At 33.7% G+C, this 12167-nt stretch overlaps 2 long non-coding RNA genes across 2 annotated transcripts; one reads left to right on the top strand and one right to left on the bottom strand.

Annotated features, from left to right (window-relative positions):
• Positions 1 to 278: 278 nt before the first annotated feature.
• Positions 279 to 746, top strand: LOC129941118 (uncharacterized). Its single transcript, XR_008780818.1, has 3 exons — positions 279 to 440; positions 505 to 585; positions 647 to 746. It is a non-coding gene; the product is annotated as an uncharacterized LOC129941118 (long non-coding RNA).
• Positions 747 to 1145: 399 nt separating this feature from the next.
• LOC129941117 (uncharacterized) lies at positions 1146 to 2486 on the bottom strand. The gene is made up of 3 exons (XR_008780817.1): positions 1955 to 2486; positions 1519 to 1735; positions 1146 to 1454 (listed from the first exon to the last, which is right to left on the bottom strand). It is a non-coding gene; the product is annotated as an uncharacterized LOC129941117 (long non-coding RNA).
• Between the last annotated feature and the right edge of the window lie 9681 nt (positions 2487 to 12167).

Genomic DNA, 12167 nt, shown 5'->3' with positions numbered 1-12167 from the left:
AAACATTTCCATTGCTACCAACCATTAATGATGGTCACTTGCAATGTACCGTTAGTTTAACCTACAAATTTCATATTTGGAATGGTCAAACAAATAAAAGCGCTGTGCAGAATTGCATTATTTTCGGTCTTGTTCACTTCCGATCGCAATTTATTCATTAAATTTAGCGTAAAACTTGTATTAATGTGTTAATAGTGCATTTATTTTTTAAGTGATGTGACGCGGAAGGCATTGCTCCGAGGAAGAACGCAATTTGATGCACCCCATAAAAAATACATGAAACACGATCATTGAATGCACACACTGAATGCATTCATTTCACAATTTATTGACAGATGGCTCAACATTTTAAAATCGCATACCTAAACAAACCTGTAAGCTGTAAAGTACTTTGTGTGCAGCTCTTTCTCGTTTTTTTCCAACAAATAAGTAATGGATAGGTAAGTAATAATATTTTAAATAATAATTATTTCGTCATATCTGTAAAACTTAAATAACATCTAGGTTTGTTATTAAAAAGCCAAGGACTGAGTCGGCAGTAGAAAGTTCCACAAATGCAGATGAGCCGTCATCTTCAAGCAATTGGTATTTTTCACTTTATTATAAGGTTTCATGAAATTACAATTACCTATGTATAATTTCTTAGTGATCAAAATGTGGACCAAAAAAAAACACGAAGCGGAGAGAAAATTTAGACAGGAATGGCTACAAAAATTCAATTGGCTTAACCATAAAGCTGACAAAAGCTTTTGTGCTGCTTGTGACAAAATTTTAACCAACCATTTAGGTCACTTAAAACAACATGAAAGAAAAGAAAGCCATATCAAAAACATGGAAAAAAAAAGAAATCAAATACAAATTGATTCGTGCTTGCAGCCTGACAAGTCGAGTTTTGAAAAAAAAGTTTATTGGGCTGAGCTCACGCTCGTCCATTTTTTAATAACTCACAATCTCCCATTTTTATTAATGGATTTTTTACCAAATCTGCTAAAAGAATGCTGTCCCGATATGGAAATTGCAAAATCAATCAAGTGCGGACGAACGAAAGCAACTCAACTTGCAGAGACGCTAGGAACAAAAGCGAAGCAGAAAATAGTTTCAGAGCTGCAAACTACTAAATTTTCCTTAATAACAGACGAGACGACTGATATTTCAACCAGAAAGTCTTTAGTTTTAGTTGTAAGGTATGTCGATAAGAATTCCAAAATTATTAAAGATAGATTTTTGGGTTTGATTGAACTTATAAAATGTGACGCTGAAACCATTTACAACAGCATTAAGACATTTTTTTCTGAAAATGATATTCCATTTGAAAATTTAATTGGACTGTCAACTGACGGTGCAAGTGTTATGGCCGGTGAGGTGAATGGTCTGCAAGCCAAGCTTAAGAGCAACTCCAATATGTTTTTTCTTAAATGCACTTGTCATTCGTTGCATCTATGCTCTGCCTATGCCTGCAAAAAAATTCCCAATGAAGTTGAAAAACTTTGTCGTAACATCTATAAATTTTTTGCTTACAGTGCTAATCGTATCAATAACTTTAAAGAATTTCAAGACTATTGTGCAGTACCACCGCACAAAATATTAGGTATTTCGTTGACAAGATGGCTCTCCTTAGAAAACGTTATAAATCGAGTGGTGGAACAATGGGACGCACTTCAATTATATTTTCTTTCGTGCTATTTGGAAATTAGCGGAATAAAATCATACGATTTAGCTTATTCAATGGGAAAATCTGAAACGAAAGTTTATTTTCTTTTTTTATCATACATTTTAAAAATAATAAGCAATTTAAATAAAGAATTTCAATCGGAAAGTGTTCGCTTGCCATATCTACATGGCCAAATAGAAACAACAGTCAAACTTATTTTAAGTAATTTTGTAAATAACAACTACATTAAAAGTATAAACTGTTGGTCAGAATTTAATTTAGAAAATAGACAGAATTACTTACCTATTACAGATGTTTTTCTGGGAAGCAAAGCCGAGGATTATATCAAAAAATCAAACCTCTCAAATTTTGATAGGAATGAGATAAAAACAAACGCTTTGAATTTTTATTTAGAACTTTTAAAACAATTGCTACTAAGATTTGATCTGAGTAATAATGATTTAAAAAACTTGTCTATAATAACTCCGAGAAGTGTTTTGTCGGATTCTGATGTGCCACTATTTCCTTTAATGAACAGTTTTTCTTACTTGGTTCAGGGTGATCCAGAAGATTTGGTCATGGAGTGGAAAATGCTAAGATTTTCTAATGATCATAATCTTAGGGAAATAATGGACATATCAGAATTTTGGCAAAAGGTCAGTTGTCTTAAAAATGGTTTAAATGAATATTGTTTTAAAAATTTAAGTAATTTCGTTTATAACTTGATGTCACTTCCTCATAGCTCGGCTGCTGCTGAGAGAAAATTTTTTGAATTAAGTTTGATAAAAACCAAATTAAGAAACAGGCTTAATTTTAATGCCATCAATAATATAATGCTGGCAAAAGAGCTTCAAGATGTTAAAAATAACAACAGCGTTTGGTCTGCAAAAACATATTTTTAATTAATTACATACAAGTTTTATTTAGCGAAAATATGCAATCTCTTATCATAATGTGAACATATTGTGATTTTAATTATAAATTATGTTAGAAGTAACTATTTATTTCGTATTATTTATTTATTTTAGTTAATCTAATTAAGTTAAGTTTGTGAGGTACATACTCGTGAATTATTTTTGTACCTACCTGTTTTTTATTGTTTAGTTTTTTTTGTTTTTTAATTCCTACTAATAACTAAAAATAATATGTGATATATGTATTGTGTAATATGTATTTATGTACATACAATATGAAAAAATAAATGTGATGAATTAATTGTTCTGTTAAAAAAAAAACGATTCTAGACTTATTTATTTTGGTCATTTTTTGGTACGATTGGTCATTTTTATTTTCAGCTTTGGTCATGTAATTTTTTTTCAAGTGGCAACCGTGTATACACATCGGTAATCAGATCGATTTTAACGTACGGTGTGGCAGTATGGTGGACTGCTTTAGAGAAAGGTATAAACAGGGACAAGTTAAATAAAGTCCAACGTTCAGCCTGCCTATGTATAAGCGGATCGCTTCGCACGACCCCGTCTGCAGCACTGGACACCTTGCTCTACCTTACACCGATTGACATATTTAGTAAACAAATAGCTGCAAGCTCGGCTATTCGCCTCAATGCTTCGTCACAGTGGACTAACAACAACATTGGCCACTCCGTAATTCTAAGGTACTTAGAATCAATTCCAAAGCACACAGACTACACCATCCCCCAACTACAATTCGACAGGAATTTCCAGATTTCTATACCTACCAGAACTTTTTGGGAGGATAGGACATTCTTAGAGGATGAGTCAATCCACTTTTACACAGATGGCTCAAAAATCAAAGAAGGGGTTGGTGGTGGTGTGTACTCTGAACGACTGAAATTAAGTCTCTCATTCCGCCTTCCCAATCATTGTAGAGTGTTCCAGGCGGAACTTTTGGCGATTAAGGAAGTCTTGTCTTGTCTCAAAGAAAACGTGATATCAACATCTGATATCCGTATTTTCTCCGACAGCCAGGCCGCTATCAAATCTCTGGACTCTGTCTCTACAAACTCTATAACAGTCCATAACTGCCGAGCATCTCTAATGGAGATGGCGCAGCAGTTTAATATTCACCTATGCTGGGTGCCGGGCCATAGAGACATTCCAGGTAACTGTAAGGCAGCTGAACTCGCCAAGAACGGTACAGTACAGCCCATCCTACCACGTTTCGCAAGTACTGGCATACCAATCGCTACTTGTAAACTGCTACTAATGCAAGACGCTGCGAGGAGGGCAGGCACCAGGTGGACCAATATCAACACGTGTCAAGCCACAAAAAACATCTGGCCAACACTGGATTTAAAACGTTCAAGGTGCTTGCTCTCTCAAGTCTCAAAACAGATCGCATATAAGCTCGATAATAGGTGTCATAACCGGACACTGTCTAATAGGAAAGCACGCCACGAGACTAGGCGTATTCTCAAATGACTTTTGCAGAAGCTGTATGGACGAGGAAGAGGAAGAAACGGTTCTTCATCTTCTCTGCACATGCCCTGCTCTAGCTCGAAAACGCAAGAATTACCTAGGAGAATTCTTCTTTAACGATCTAAACGATCTTAATCATATCAGTATAATCAGCCTCTCACGTTTCGTAAGGGACTCTAACTGGTTCCATTGAGCTTTAGGAGGAAGCCTCAAGATTCATGTGGTATCACAATGGGCCATTTAACTGGCCTAAGTGTGTCCGTTTCTATCTTGGACAGCCACTATAACCTAACCTAACGTTAGCTGACACATTCTCGTTGTAGCTGAGAGTTGTTTAAGTCGCACAAAATTACTATACAACTTTGCATGGCATCAAAAGAGAACAAAAGTGAATTTGTTTTGTATCCCAAAATTATTTGGAGTAACTTCAATATTCTACGAAAATTGGTCACCGTAAATATCGTTGATATAGAGGTAGGTAAGGAATTCAGTACACCTCCCTACTTTTTTAAAATTCTTCCTTATTTTCAATATTTCATCTTTTTCTAAATGCAACTTTCTGACAACAGCTACTTAAAATGTGAATTCGAAATAAAAAATAATATTTCTTTTACCTTCCTTATACCTTCCAGAGTAACAAATAAAAGTTATTAAAATGTTCTCGCCTTACGTTGATTTGGGCGAACTTTTTCTTGCCTTTTTGAAATATCTTTTCCTTGAAAACGTCCATTCCGCCGCCTGCAGTCGCTGAAGCCCCACCTTTATTTCTTGGTACCTTTTGCAATAGCCTCCTCTATAAAATAGTTTCTTTTAAAAGAGAACAAAGTCTCTCGAGTCAGAAAGTTTCTTTCCTTTGTTTTTGCCTTGAATAACTTTTTCATGTCCAAGGAAAAATAAAAACTTAAAGAAAAGTTTGAAAAAGTGGAAATACCTTTGAGCTTATTGTATCAGTTTATACCAATCATAGGTACCTAAACGTATACGCTTTTCAATAACATATGTACGTGTACATCTACTCGTACTTTTAACGTTTTATAAACAGAAACCCATGATGAGGAAATTAAATTCATTCACTCTAACTATAGCATAAGAAAAGTCCTTTTGTGCAAAACAAAAGTACGAGAAGATATAGTCATCATCATGCAAGGGAAATTAATTAAAAATCTCATCACTTAAACCTTGTATTTTGTATAAGGATACAGATTTTGAGAAACGCATCTTTTGAAACATTCATTTGGACAGATAGCATATAAATGTTTTTGTCAGCTGTCGCCTTTTGAAAAACAGTCGCACTAGATAAACAGAGTTTCTCTTCCATTTGGTTTTCGTTTTCGTTTTCGGATTTAAATTCGGATGGCCCATTCAAATGGGTGTGTGTTTTATGGAAATTAAATCCTTTTGAAAGGAATTAATTTACTCTCGGTAGTGCCTCTTTTGTTATCCCTTTTAACTTATTGTGGTTGCGGTATTTTATGTACATATCTACTTTCAAATTTAATAAAATATTATGACAATGATATCCGGATTGTTTAAAATGGAGTTTTAGAAACTTCATAACTTATATAGGTTTATGGTCGGCTATATGTTTGTTGAGAAAAGTCTTATTTCCTGCCTTCAAAGCGAGAATAGTTAAAAATCATTACATGTGTTAGATTTGAAAAATCATTTGAAAATTACACATGGGTTATAAAAAATGGTGCCAGGGACCATTTCTGGATTTCATTAATTCCAAACAGGAAAATTTTGCTTGTTTTCATCGCCGTTTAGGTCAAAATGGGTCTCATGAAGAAACAATTAATCAATGTGTTGTCTTCTTCGGTCATTGCAATCATTTTTTAGTAAGAATTCCTGGCGAACAGGAAAATCCCGAGGGTTTAACTTTCTTGTAATTTGGACTTCATACGGAAACAAGTTTAAGTCATCTTGAAGTATCCGCAGTAATGACCATCTCTATAACCGAAGCTACAGCCATTGGGATCTCGATTGTACAGTCTTCGTGCGATGCTTCCAGATTCTGCAAACATGATCACCAGCCTCATATAGCTGTCCATCTTTTCTGACTTTGGACAGAAATGAAGGACGGAAAAGCATGACACCGTTGCACGATCCAAATTCTTTTTTTCTCTTTCCGAAGCCTTCATTTTGATAAATCTAATTAGCAACTTGCAAAATTAAAAACAAAATTAGTCGACGATTCGTGCGAAGTATAAGTCTTAAACTCTAGAATATAATAAAACTTGACAGTACGGTGTTAAAGAGAAGTAGACAAAGATTGCACGGCGATTCCGTTTGTCCAGCGTTCTAAACTATAATTTATATACTTACTTTGGTCCTAAAATCTATAAAGTTCATGGATAATCCCAAGAAAAACATAGAGCCTCAACTACTCCTTAGCGAAATCGTGTACGTTTTCTGGCGTTGTGTTGAAAAATAATTTATTATTTTTTTATAATTTAGTATTTTGTAGGAACCGAGAAGAATCTTAGTTGTGTGTGTATTTATAAAATTGTATCTTATTAGGTTAAATTACTATTAATTCTGATAGATAAGGGAAGCTTATTGAACAGTTTGGCGGAGGTGGTTAGATAAAAATTTGTGAAAATTGATCTACGTGCAAACGGAACATTGAAGAGTGCTAAATTATTTACTCGTAAGTTAAATACGGACGAATTTCTAGATGGAACATTGCCACTTTTTATAAAGAATTCTCTCAAAACTTTGAAAACATAAAGATTTCTAAGAGGCAGAATGCGCAGTTCACAAAAAAGAGGCCAGCTATGTGTGAATCGATTTCTACCGCATATGATTCGTACGATATGTTTTTGAGCAACCAAGAGGGACTCAAAAGTGTTCATGTAAACGCCTCCCCAATTAACTAAACCGTATTGCAGTTTTGAGTTAACAAGTCCGTAATAAATCATTGACAAATCACAACGTGAACAGTAAGGTTTAAAAAGATACATCTTTCGAGTTACTAAAGTCAAGTAGGTTCTAACTGTTTCAATATGACACTTCCAGTTCAGTTTTTTGTCGATTTCGAGCAAAGATTAGAACCTTTGAAATTGTCTCTTCCACAAATATGTAGCGGTAAACTAAATTTTGTACAATTGTATGAATGATAGGAAACTTCGTAGTCATCAAAAGTGTATCCGGTTGTCTCAAAATGCATCATTTTAGTTTTTTCACTCATTATTAGTTTTTGAGCTGCAAACCAGACAATGAGCATTTGAAGATACTCATTCATCCTAACTATACTCTTACATTCGAAAGGTGTTTTTTCCGTACGAGTGAAAGCGATATCATCAGCAAAAGCCGTTAAATCTTTGTTGAAATAGGGAGTTTATATAAATAAGAAATAATAATGGCCCAAGAACAGATCCCTGTGGAACTCCATTCTTTATAAGAACCGATGTACTAAAAACTCCATTTACACGAACCTTTTGCTTTCTGCCTACCAAATAAGATTTAAACCACTCATAAGTGGAACCATTAAACTCCGCATTATAAAATTGGACTATATCAATGAAAAGTGCCATATTTGATTGATTTTGTTCAACACCATTGTATAAGTTACAGCATACTTTTAGAATAGCATCTTCAGTGGATTTACCGGATCTAAATCCAAACGGGTAAGATGAAAAATGGCAATTTTTTTCAAAAAATGAAAGCATTCGCACTTTTATTAATTTTTCAAAAAGCTTTGCAATTCCTTTTAAATATTTTCCAGAAATACCATCATTGATGTAAGAATTTGTATTTTTCAGGCTACTTATCATTTTAAAAACCTCTGCGGACGTTATAGCTTGGAAACAGAAGCTATTTACTTGCATTCTATCTTCTTTTAAGTTTGATAAAATATTACAATTGCAAGTGTTGTTAACTGGAAAAGATGGTTTTAAGATATCCAGGAAATGTCTCTTTAAGTAAATCCATATTCGCTCGAGTTGTGTGGCATGTGTCACCGTCTTGTTGAAACATATTCTGCAACAGCAGGCAAAAATGTTCGGTTATCCTATGACCAGAGCCCTCCGAATTGACAGTGACAGTTGCTCAATCGTCGTTTTCGAAGAAACAAGGTCCAATCACACCTCCGGAACAAAGAGTGCACCAAGGAGTGACTTTTTGTGGATGAAATGGCCTCTCTTCAATTACTTGAGGATTCTCTGAAGCTAAAATACGACAATTTTGTTTATTAACCTCCATTTTTTCCTTTTTAATTTTAATTAATTAAAGCTAAGTTCATTTTAAGTTTATTTAAATTGAAGAATTAAGGTTCTTATTTAAAAATTCGCAATCGAAAAAGCGGAACGATAATAAACTAACTTCAATTGGCAATTTAAAAAATGTTTATTTTCAAGCTTGTCAAATTGAAAAAGTTAACATTTCTCGACTTTTCAAGGTCCCTAGAGTCGAAGAAAAAGATTTTTAGAAAGATGTCTATGCGTGTGTGAGAACGTACGTTCGCACGTCCGGTCCGTACGTTTGGGACGTTTTTTTCGTCGTCAATAGCTCAAGAACCAGAAGAGATATCGACTTCAAATACATTTTGTTATACAGATAATAATGCAGAAAGGGCTCTCAAGAACATTGAGTTTGTGGTTTTTTACCACAGCAATTTCAAAAAAAGGTGAACATTTTGGTTAACCCTAAATACCTCACGAACCAATGCTAGAGAATTAAATTTTATATTATATATTGTAACGTGATACCATACAAAAACATTTTTGGAAAAAGCCAAATTAACGAATTTTTTTATAAATCAAAACAACTGAAAAAAAAAAAAACATTTGGTAACTCGAAAATTTTACGAACAAAAAAATTATTTTATCTCCAAAACAATTTTGTGCAACAAAGACTAACGTTTTTAACATTTGGTAAAATTCACAGTTTTTTACAAAAAATTAAAAACCTAAAAAAAAATTAACAAAAGTTGGTAAATATTGATTTTCCACTTAAATAACTTTTCGAAACTTTGAGATATTGGCTTTAATCTAATTTATTTTTTTTTTAAATATTGTTGTAAACATTCGGTAAAATTTTGAGAAAAATCGAACCAAAAAAAAACCTAAACAAAAAAACAAAACTAAACCTCAAATATCTTTTCAAAAATAAACAATATTGGCTTCAAACTTATTTTATCTCATGAGAAAATAAAATTGAGAAAAAATAGTACGCAAATTGAGTAAAAATTGATGTCCGGTTCTCGATATCTCTCAAATTAATTTCATTCATCCAATTTGTATTTGTTTATATAAAGAATAAAATCTTTTAAGAAATGCTTCCAAAATGTGTAAAAATTGGTTTTCAACTAAAAATCTCGTTAACAAAATTGGATTTTGAAATAACAGTATTTAACAGTTTGGTAATATTAGCCTGAACTTAGTAAATTTTTCACTGATTTTATTTTATTTACATTTCTCAAATATAATCGCTACCAAGCAAATAAGTGGTATCCCAAAATACATATGAGCAAATAAATGTATTGAAAAATTAAGAGAAACTGTATCAAATGATTATTCTAAACAACTTAATCATCTAAAACTGTTCAAAATGTAAATATCGAGACATGAAATATTGTATTTTTAGAGCCATATCCACTCAAATGTCCATTCCCAAGATTCCGTCTGTGCGCACCGTACCACTTCAGGGACCAACTCTATTTTTGCACTTGTACAGCGAACTTAGTGGTAGCTTCTCGTAAAATACTTCTTTCCATAAAATTCGCTGTTTCACCTTGCGAAATATTGTTTCAATATTTCCCGACGTAGTTGAAGCTTAAAGGAATTCAGTTCTACAGTCAGTATTCTGTCAATGCCTTCAGTAGGAAAAGCTGTCAGTATCATAGATATGGTACATAGGTTTTGGTTCTGCCATGTACACACCTTATTGTACCGTATATTAACACCTTACTTAAGCAGACAACTAAGTCCATGTGTAAACTTTAGAGCACCCATTATGACCTTTTTGAAACATCTTTGCCAATTTAAAACTTTCAACTCAGTCGTAAAAGGTTTCAAGTCCAATTTTATTTATACTGGATCAGAAACAATAAATTCACAACTCGTCGTTTCTTTGAGTTTTTATTAGTAACACATTTCTGAAATTTAAAAATTCCAAACAAAATGTCCAATTTCCAATAGATAATAAACCATATCAATGCGACCATTTTCAATTCTCAAAACCAATAAGAAGAATAGAAGCAAAGGAACCTAACCTTTAGTAGGTAAATAAGGTATAAAAGGTCTTTCTAATCATAGATGTAACATAGAAAACTTCCAAGTTTTATACTTTTTCCACAAAAACAAAAAAAACTAAATTGCAAAATTTTACAATACGTTAGATATTTCAGAAGTTGATGCTTCAAGTCCACATATTGGAATATACACCAAAAAGTACATAAACTTTCATAAATGGTCTTATTTTATTTGAAATGGCAGCAGAAAATATATTTCACAGCTATATAACCTGGCAAATTGATATCAATTTTGATTTTCCATTTTCCATTTACTTTTGAAATTGCGAGCAATTTTGTCAACGGTTCATGCACTAACTATATGTTGGTTTTTTTCTTTTTTGCTTCTAGGTCCTCCATTTCAGAACCACTCGCAGAGAAAGCAAAGAAAAGATCCTTCTTGGTCTCTTTTTTTTATATTATTTATGATTTTCTCTTTTTACAATAATAAAATTTCTCCAGACAATTTGTCCTTTAAGCAAAGTGTGTGAGGTGGCAGCAAGAAAAGAGGTTATCGATGATAAAGGACGCAGAGGCAGCTAGCTAGCCAAAGTCAGTTACACCCAACACGAGGTTTCTAGGAATAAAAATATGTTACAAAAGTTGCATACTAAAACAGTTTTGTGTTCACCTTGAAAAACATGACATCTCAAACATTTTTATTTGTAGATGATGGAGGAGCTTAAATTCTGTCCATTGCTGGAACCAGAAACTGAAGAAGCGAAGACAATAACGCCATCCGTGCGTTGTCGTTATCGTCGTCTTCCTCGTCGTGTCATCAGCGTCCATTGAGAATGATTACAACTTCTAGAACGGGTAGGAACAATAACCTTTAACAACGTGTCAAGATGACGTCTCTTACAACGTAGCATAAATTGAGTCCTTGCTCTCTGTTTTCAGCTGGGTGACCCATTCAAAGTAGAACAGTAGGTATATAAATCCATCTAGAAAGTGTGGAAGGTGGGGGTAGAGTTGCCTCGTTCCTCTCTTAAACATACATTTTATGTCACTATACTTTGAGCGGGATTGGAAGCGACACATAGCGATGGCAAAAGCAACAGCAACGATGGGTTAAGATGTCACTGCCAAAAGGAAGACAGCGTAACATTATAAGCGTCACCTCGTTTAATGGTCGTCTTTCCTTTTTGCCAATATTACTCAGGGCTGTACCTCTATTGGAAGTAACACTTCGGCACAGCGTTCATAGCAGGGGCCAACCTGAAGTTGCTTTATTTGTTGTCCTTTTCAAAGTATGAACTTCAGTTTTTACTGAAACTTAAGCCTAATAGAGCATGAAGGGCTGGATTTTAAACTGCAACTGCCCATTAAAGAATTAAAGAAGGTACATTTCCTTGTTAGAAATAAAGTATGACAATAACCAATTCATCTTTGCCGCTGTCCTCAATGACTTCACAAATTCCATCTTTAATAGATTGTAGAGTATAAGCACATACCTTTTATTTTATTGTCGAAGGACTGGCATGCCAGTGGTGTTTGGTTCAATATCTGCCTATGCCATCTAAAGTTTTTTGTTTCACGGGTACTGCCTTTAAGAGTAATTCTTATCATGAAAAGTGCTTTCTTAAATTAGGCGTTCATTTTCAGCCTAAAACTGTAGGTATCCTCCATTTCCGACAACATTATTTGTTGAGAGTTATATGAGTTACTAGTCCCAAGTTTTCAATGGGCTGTTGCGCCATATAATTTATTTGTTTTGTATATTTTATTTAGCCCTTTTTATAAAATTCTAAAGATTTTGAAACATAAGATTTCAGGAACTAATTGTTATCATCTCTTCGGAATATAACACTGTCAGAAAATGTAATTGTTTCTGTAATACGTACCTTAGTCTTGCGGCGTCTACATCAATATTTTCCAACTGGCA

This window comes from Eupeodes corollae, chromosome 1 (assembly GCF_945859685.1).
Source record: "Eupeodes corollae chromosome 1, idEupCoro1.1, whole genome shotgun sequence".
In the NCBI taxonomy this organism is placed as follows: domain Eukaryota; kingdom Metazoa; phylum Arthropoda; class Insecta; order Diptera; family Syrphidae; genus Eupeodes; species Eupeodes corollae.
Note: the sequence above shows the minus strand (reverse complement) of the source record. Positions and strands in the feature narration are given on the sequence as shown.